The sequence below is a fragment of the Herpailurus yagouaroundi genome, unplaced genomic scaffold, assembly GCF_014898765.1.
Source record: "Herpailurus yagouaroundi ecotype Mexico unplaced genomic scaffold, PumYag 67793, whole genome shotgun sequence".
NCBI classification, from domain to species: Eukaryota; Metazoa; Chordata; class Mammalia; order Carnivora; family Felidae; genus Herpailurus; species Herpailurus yagouaroundi.
In genome coordinates, this window is record NW_024420586.1 from 3,819,122 (window position 1) to 3,828,670 (window position 9,549).

The following is a 9,549-nucleotide window of genomic DNA, read 5'->3' on the forward strand; positions in this document are numbered from 1 at the left end:
TGGGAGGCAGCGTTTTGGGTTTACGTCCCTGCCTATCACCCAGTTTTTCCTCGCCCCCGCCCCCCATCTACCTTTAGTTTGTTCTCAATCCCTAAGAGTCTCTTATGGATTATATCTTCTAGATTAAATATAAAAGACTCTTGTTGAAATTTGAATTAGAAAACTTGCTTAGAGGTCACCTACTCCAAAACCCTCTGTAGTGGCCATTGACCTCTACCCAGAATGCTGTGCCTCCCACAGCTTCTATGTTCTTTTGCTTCTAAAGGCCTCTACGTGTGACTTTCTTCTGAAGGATGGCCAAGACTTGCACTACTGGAGCCGCTTTGCCCAGACAAACAGAGCAGGAAGTGCCTGGGACTTTAGTATTACGGTCCCACTCCTAGTCCCACCTTGCAACAGGGCATCTTGGCCAATGACTGACAGGTGTTGAGTATGACTCAAGTAGGGCAGTGTTGGAGCTTTTATATGTGTGAATGGAGCCCCCCTGGTCAGGGTTAGGCTGGGAGTTTACCTGAGATCACACCCTTGTTTGGATTTTTCCGTTTCTGACACCCCCAACCTTCGTCTTTCTTGGGAGCATTTGTACATGAATCTGCATCTTAAGGTTCTTTGGGAACGCTGGCCTAAGGCATTTTCGTTTTACTATGGGGAAAATGAGGCCTAATGTGGTTAATGTGCCTAGAGTCATGCACAGCCTAATTTTGGACCCAAATCTCTTGAGTCCATGTGTATGCTCTTTTAACTTCTTAGTAGTTCGAGGCATGCAATAGACATATAATAATTTTCTTTGAATTTACAAATAAGTGATGAGTGCTTTGTGTGCAAGGCATTTTACTGGCTATGAAAGGAGGCATGAATTTGAGATGTAATTCTTGCCTTCCAGAAGCTTAAAAAAGAAGGGCAGTTAGATTGCTGTTGGAATCCAGAAGAACAAGGGATGGGAGTATCATGCGTGATTCAAGCAGGCAAAGAGAGGAAAACAGATTCAAAAATGGTGTGTGACATCTGGATTGGGGCTGAGAGAGTTAGGTTTATTTTTATTTATTTATTTATTTATTTATTTATTTATTTATTTATTTATTTATTTTCAATATATGAAGTTTATTGTCAAATTGGTTTCCATACAACGCCCAGTGCTCATCCCAACAGGTGCCCTCCTCAATACCCATCACCCACCCTCCCCTCCCTCCCACCCCCCATCAACCCTCAGTTTGTTCTCAGTTTTTAAGAGTCTCTTATGCTTTGGCTCTCTCCCACTCTAACCTTTTTTTTTTTTTTTCCTTCCCCTCCCCCTTGGGTTTCTGTTAAGTTTCTCAGGATCCACATAAGAGTGAAACCATATGGTATCTGTCTTTCTCTGTATGACTTATTTCGCTTAGCATCATACTCTCCAGTTCCATCCACGTTGCTACAAAGGGCCATATTTCGTTCTTTCTCATTGCCATGTAGTACTCCATTGTGTATATAAACCACAATTTCTTTATCCATTCATCAGTTGATGGACATTTAGGCTCTTTCCATCATTTGGCTATTGTTGAGAGTGCTGCTATAAACATTGGGGTACAAGTGCCCCTATGTATCAGGACTCTTGTATCCCTTGGGTAAATTCCTAGCAGTGCTATTGCTGGGTCATAGGGTAGGTCTATTTTTAATTTTCTGAGGAACCTCCACACTGCTTTCCAGAGCGGCTGCACCAATTTGCATTCCCACCAACAGTGCAAGAGGGTTCCCGTTTCTCCACATCCTCTCCAGCATCTATAGTCTCCTGATGTGTTCATTTTGGCCACTCTGACTGGCGTGAGGTGATATCTGAGTGTGGTTTTGATTTGTATTTCCCTGATGAGGAGCGACGTTGAGCATCTTTTCATGTGCCTGTTGGCCATCCGGATGTCTTCTTTAGAGAAGTGTCTATTCATGTTTTCTGCCCATTTCTTCACTGGGTTATTTGTTTTTCGGGTGTGGAGTTTGGTGAGCTCTTTATAGATTTTGGATACTAGCCCTTTGTCTGATATGTCATTTGCAAATATCTTTTTCCATTCCGTTGGTTGCCTTTTAGTTTTGTTGGTTGTTACCTTTGCTGTGCAGAAGGTTTTTATCTTCATAAGGTCCCAGTAGTATATTTTTGCTTTCAATTCCCTTGCCTTTGGGGACGTGTCAAGTAAGGAATTGCTACGGCTGAGGTCAAAGAGGTCTTTTCCTGCTTTCTCCTCTAGGGTTTTGATGGTTTCCTGTCTCACATTCAGGTCCTTTATCCATTTTGAGTTTATTTTTGTGAATGGTGTGAGAAAGTGGTCTAGTTTCATCCTCCTGCCTGTTGCTGTCCAGTTCTCCCAGAACCATTTGTTAAAGAGACTGTCTTTTTCCATTGGATGCTCTTTCCTGCTTCGTCAAAGATGAGTTGGCCATACATTTGTGGGTCTAGTTCTGGGGTTTCTATTCTATTCCATTGGTCTATGTGTCTGTTTTTGTGCCAATACCATGCTGTCTTGATGATTACAGCTTTGTAGTAGAGGCTAAAGTCTGGGATTGTGATGCCTCCTGCTTTGGTCTTCTTCTTCAAAATTACTTTGGCTATTTGGGGCCTTTTGTGGTTCCATATGAGGGTTAGGTTTAAACAAAAGTTTATTTCAAAGTTGTTGACATTTTCAAACTTGATATAGTTTACTTCTTTTTGTGTCCTACCATTTTCACCCATCATTGGGAACATTTCCATATTATCATAAAATGGCCTTCAAAATCACATTTTAATGAGTTTCACTAACTTGTATAAGTATATTCAATATATTTACTGAAACTTCTGTTACTGAATATTTAGATTTCCCTAAGTTTCTGATTATGGAATGATACTGCAGCGAAGATCTTTGCACATAAACATTTGCTTACATTTCTGAGAGTATTTGCCAAGGATAAATTACTGGAAATATAATTATTGGGGTAACTTTCTTGTGCATTTCTGAGACATATTGCTCAATTGCTTTCCAGAAAAGATTTACTGTGCCAGCATATCGCTTCTCAGTGGCACATGGCTTGTTGCTTCTCTTGAAGTTCTCTAGTCGTTCATTGATTTATTTATTAATGTACAAAATATTTGTTGAGCACCCACTAGGCAGGAGACCACAGACAGTACCAGGTGGCACATCATTGTCATGTAGAATTTCTTAGTTTTCGTTTACCATATTTTCCCTCTTCCATTCACAGTATTCAAATTTTGCTTTGTCTCTGCCTTGCTAGACCCATGGCCCCATGGGTTTCCTTTTTGAATTATTTTCTTAGTTCTAACCAGGAGTTATTTTATTTCATTCTTTGTTGTTCTTTTACTTTTGTTCTTTGCTAGCATTCCATTATTGATCAGGGTCACAGTGTCTTCTCATATCTCCCTTCATGCTTTCTGTTCCCAGTGGCTTTTTTCCGTTGTTTTATTTGATTTCTATCTTTCATTACAAACACTTTCCTTAACTGCCTGGCATGCTTTATCTAGTCACATTTAAGAATGGGGCATAAATAATCACTCTAAAAATAATTAGAGGCTTAAACTTATGCCATGCCTTGTTTGTGTTTACATTTAATTCTCACAACAATCCCATAATATAAATTCTGTGATTATTCCCATTTTATAGATGAGGCATGAGAGGTTAATAACTTACCACAGGCCTCTCAGCCAATAGCCAGCACAGTTAGGTTTCTGGCCTAGAGAATGGAGATCCATCGTCAGTGTCCATAACCACCACACCATAATACCTGCTTACCACTGTTACGCACGAGGGCTCCAGGTCAGGCAGGTACTTCATCTTTTGTCTTGGTTTTATGAGACAGTCCCTCATACAGATCCTGCCTGCCAACCAGAGTTCTGGGATCTGAATGGGAAAGAAGGCTAAGAATCTCTATGTTCAGTACATGAAATTTCCCTTATTCAAATTCCGCTGCTTTCATTTTTTTTTTAATGTTTATTTATTTTTGACAGAGAGAGACAGACAGAACATGAGCGGGGGAGGGGCAGAGGCAGAGGGAGACACAGAATCCAGAGCAGGCTCCAGGCCCTGAGCTGTCAGCACAGAGCCTGATGCAGGGCTCGAACTCATGGACAGTGAGACCATGACCTGAGCCGAAGTCGGACGCTCAACCGACTGAGCCACCCAGGCGCCCCATAGTCAGTCCGCTGCTTTCATAAGAACTCTTGCCTTCAACTGGCCTGCTGCCACCCATTCCAGAAGCCTGCTGGTTTACCCTCACAAGAGAACAGGTCTCTGAGTTTCTGAAGAGGTGGGGAAGGGCCCGTGGCCTGACTGTGCAGAGTAAGGAGGACATCTGGGAATGTAACCTACTACTTTGTTTTTTATTGAAGTATAATTAACATACAGTGTGATATTAGTTTCAGGTGTATAATACAATGATTCAACAACTGTATATATTACCAAGTGTCCACCAATGGATGAATGGATAAAGATGTGGGGTGGGTTTATATTAATATATATATATCTTTATTTATTCCTTATCACAACATCCCAATTGAAAAACAGGTGTAATATTGCTGTCCAGTGTCTGTATTCATTCATCAGCTTTTCACTAGGTGCCTCCTGTATGTTTGATGCTGTGCAGGTGCCAGGGATATGATGGTGAAGAAAGCAGATAGGGACTCTGCCTGCAAATATAAATATAAATATAAATATAAATATAAATATATATATAAATATATTATATATAATTATTATATATATTATATTATATATAATTAAATATATAATATATATTATATATTATAATATATTAAATATTATGTATGTATATATATGTGTGTGTGTGTATATATATATATATATTACTCAGCCATAAAGAAGAATGAGATCTTGGAGCACCTGGGTGGCTCAGTTGGTTGAGCATCCAACTTTGGCTCGGGTTGTGATCTTGCGGTTTGTGAGTTCAAGCCCCATTTCGGGCTTGCTCATGTCCACACGGAGCCTGGAGCCTGCTTCAGATCTTCTGTCCCTCTCTTTCTGCCCCTCCCCTGCTTATATTCTTTCAAAAATAAAAATAGAAAACATTTTAAAAAAATGACATCTTGAAATTTACAGCAACATGGATGGATCTAGATGGTATGATGCTAAGTGAAATAAATCAGACTAAGAAAGACAAATACCATGTGATTTTCATTCATAGGTGGAATTTAAGAAACAATTACTTATTTAAAAAAATAGCTTTGAGATACAGTTCACCCATTGATGCTATTAAGTTAAGTACTTTTTAGTATGTTCACAGAGTTGTGTAAATATCACGATGATACTTTTTAGACATTTTTGGAAAACAAAATCCTGTACCTGTTAGGAGTCACTCCCCTTTCTCCTCCACCTGCCCAGCCCCTGGCACCCCCTAACCTACTTTCTGTCTCTGTGGATTTGCGAGTATATTCTGGACCCTTAATATCAATGGAATCATGTAACATGTGACCTTTGGTGAGTGGTTTTTGTAACTTGTAATAATGTTTTTGAGGTTCACCCATGTTGTAGCCTGTGTCAGCGTTTCATTCCTTTTTATGACCAAATAATATTCCATTGCACAGTTCTATCACATCCTGTTTTTTCATTCATCAGCTGTCAGACATTTGAGTTGTTTAGGCTTTTTGGCTCTTATAAAAATGCAGCTGTCAGCATTCATGCACAAGCTTTTGTGTGGATCTAGGTTTTCACTTCTCTTGGGAGTGGACTGCTTGGTCATACCATGACTGTGTTCAGCTGTTTGAGGAACGGTCCCATCGTTTTTCAAGGTACCTGCAACATTTTACATTGACTGTGCATGAGGGTTCTATCTGCTTCTTTTAAAAAAATTTTTTTAACATTTATTCATTCTTCAAAGACAGAGACAGAGCATGAAAGGGGGGGAGGGGCAGAGAGAGAGGGAGACACAGAATCAGAAGCAGGCTCCAGGCTCCGAGCTGTCAGCACAGAGCCAGACATGGGGCTCGAAACCACAAACCGTGAGATCATGACATGAGCTGAAGTCAAGATGCTTAACCGACTGAGCCACCCAGGTGCCCCTCTATCTGCTTCTTTTTTTTTTTTTTTTTAATTTTTTTTTTCAACGTTTATTTATTTTTGGGACAGAGAGAAACAGAGCATGAATGGGGGAGGGGTTAGAGAGAGAGGGAGACACAGAATCGGAAACAGGCTCCAGGCTCCGAGCCATTAGCCCAGAGCCTGACGGGGGGCTCGAACTCACGGACCGCGAGATCGTGACCTGGCTGAAGTCGGACGCTTAACCGACTGCGCCACCCAGGCGCCCCTGTATCTGCTTCTTAAAGCAGCTTTCTAGCAGTGTTTAGGCACTGCCTTCCATGTCGCCACCTGAAGTCACTAGGAATCTGTGATGTGTTTCACCTTTTCTCACTGCTGGCTTCACACACGGGCATATGGGTTTCCACTCATCTCTGGGCTTTCACCTCTCCAAAATAGTGTGCTATGGGCTCTTCCCCATTCTCTTTTATCCTTCCGGACCTACACTGTTTTCTTCTTTATTCATTTGTTCTCATTTTAATGACGTTTCAGGATGTATTAGAGGTAACCACATGTGTTCAACCTAGCAGTTTAAACTGGAAATGCCTTCAGTTTCTTCTCTTCCTTTTAAATTCATATAAATTTTAATGCATCTTATTTAACACAACATTTAGAATATAATCCCATTAAATTTTTAAAAAATATTTATTTATTTATTTTTGAGACAGAGAGAGACAGAGAGAGACAGAGCATGAATGGGGAAGGATCAGAGAGAGAGGGAGACACAGAATCCGAAGCAGGCTCCAGGCTGTCAGCACAGAGCCCGACGCGGGGCTTGAACTCACGGACTGTGAGATCATGACCTGAGCTGAAGTCGGATGGTTAACCGACTGAGCCACCCACGCACCCCAAATATAATCCCATTTTATAAGGAGGTCTTTATCACTCTATCTTTTCCCGTTTGTTTTCCTATCTCTTTTTTTCTCTCTCTAATCTATGTACATCCCCACCCATCTCTCTGTCCCATCTCTACAGTCATAGAAGTTTGGCATATTGTTCACTAAGTTTAACAATGTTTATTTTTGTTTGATGTAATTTGGAGTAAGTCTTTGCTTTTTGATACTTTTCTCTATGGCTCATCTTTTTTATTTTTTTAAAAAGAGTTTCTTTTTAAAATTTTTTTAAATTTTATTTTATTTTAGAGAGACAGAGGGAACGTGAGTAGGGGAGAGGGACGGAGGGAGAGAGAAAGAGAATCCCAAGCAGGCTCCATGGTCAGTGTGGAGCCCAATGTGGGGCTCGATCCCATGACCCTGGGATCATGACCTGAGCTGAAATCAAGAGTCAGATGCTCAACCGACTGGGCCATTCATGTGCCCCGCTATTGCTTAATAGTAAGCATGGATGAATTTTATAAAAAATGATAAAAATAATTATGTAAAAAAATCTAAAACTTGGTGTCCTGGAAGTTAAGGCAGTAGGATGCCTCAAAGAGAGCACAAATAACAACATCAAATAGAGTAAAGAAATTGAAGAGGGTGAAGACTGAGAAACAATCATTATTTCTCCAATTGTAGGCTCTGGATCCTTGTTTTCAAATGGCACCTTTCATTTTGGTCTCACAGGGCAGGGTGTGTATACTACACATACACCATGTCACGCTTAATAAGTAACAGGATAAGTAGTATCTCTAAAGACTCATATTCAATAGCTATCTCTGAGGTTAGGGAAAACTGCACTTATAAAAATAAAGCTATGATTTGGCCTAATTTCTCAGAATGGCATAAAAAGCACATAAGAAACATTTTCAAGTAAAACCTGTTACATAATGTGTTTCTTGGTCTGCCAGTACGACGAATGCCCATGTGAATGTGCATGCCTTGAACATACTGGATCAAGAGATAAATGTTTCTGAGGTGGAGAAATTCAGGGTCACCCCCTCAGGAAACCTTCAGTATCAAGGGCTGGGTAAAACGGAGCTCAACAGAAGAAGGAAACAAATGAGAACAGGCACTCTTGTTAAGCAGCGACTTTACCTCTCAGACTGGGCTTGTGTAGGATCACACCTCACCAGTTTTGAGCCCTGAGCTTAGGAAAGCAAAATAACTTTGTCACCACCTAGCTGAAAGTCACAGGGAAAAAGTCATTGCTATGCATAGAGGCCTGAAATCCAAATCCTAGTATTGCTCACCCTGAGGAAGAGCAGACTAACTCCTCTGCTCACTCCATTTTTCTTTATATGCTTTTAATTGTGGGCTTTGTCACCTGTTCATTCTATTCTAATTCCAATGATTTTCTAGACATCAGTAAATTGTCATCTACAGTAGTGCAGAAAGGATGGTCTAGGATCCACTAGCATCCACTTCGCTTGGGATCTTTCAGAAATGACTATCATTAGGGGCGCCTGGGTGCTCAGTCGGTTAAACGTCCCACTTCGTCTCAGGTCATGATCTCACAGCTCGTGAGTTCGAGCCCCGCCTTGGGCTCTGTGATGACTGCTCAGAACCTAGAGCCTGCTTCAGATTCTGTGTCTCCCTCTCTCTCTGCCCCTTCCCTGCTCGCACTTTCTGTCTGTCTGTCTCTCTCTCAAAAGTAAATAAACATTAATTTAAAAAAAATTAAAAAAAAGAAATGACTATTGTAAGCCTCACCCCAGACTTACTGAATCAGAATCTCTGGGGTAGGGCCTACGAATATGCATGTCTATTAGTTCCCTAGGTATGGACTAAAAGTCTACCAGATATTATTTGGGATAACTGGTGAAAATCATTTTCTGAATAGCGGTGGGAGACAATTCTTCATGGGTCTCTTATTTTTGCACATCTCGTGAGTAGAGGCACTGTTTGGCCTTTGTTCTGGACTCTCTTTCCGAGGATGTCTGTACAGCAGACCTCCTTGGAAGATACAGATCACAGCCCTTTGGAGAAGAAGGCATATTTGCTTACTGTCCAGTAGAATAAAAATATTTTCTCCCATTGGGACAAAGAGCAGGCATGCTGGCTTCCCATTATAAAAGATCCAGGTTCCTTAAGCTTGGGGATCCTCATCTGTGGTGCAGACCCACTGCAGGCAAGGATCCATTGGAGCCCTTCTGTGTCACCCCGTGGGTCACGTGGGTAAGAGGAATTGACACAAACTTGAGACTCATGCGGCAGGCCATACTGTGGGTAATAAAGTCCTTTGTGCTTTGATCCGGGGTTCTCCTGCCTTCTGTCAGCGCCTGTGAAACTGGCAGGTTAATTTGTCAGCTTGAAAGTAGGTTACCTCAGACCATTCTCAGACCATAATCTCAGACCATTCTCAGTTCTCAGTAAATGGGTCCTTACTGACCTAATGTGGAACAAGGTATTTTTTGTTTTAGAAATTATTGCTTTAGGTTAGAGTATAGAATTTCTAGGCATTCCCTATGGAAATATAAGATTATCTGGAAAGTATGGTGTCAGCCATTCATTTTATCAGATGAACTAGCAGGTCTTGAGAAAATGAAAGATGGCTTTAAAGAATTGAAAAGTGGACGTATCTTGAATAGAGGTACAAGGGAGATGGTCAGGCTCCAAGGGATTGC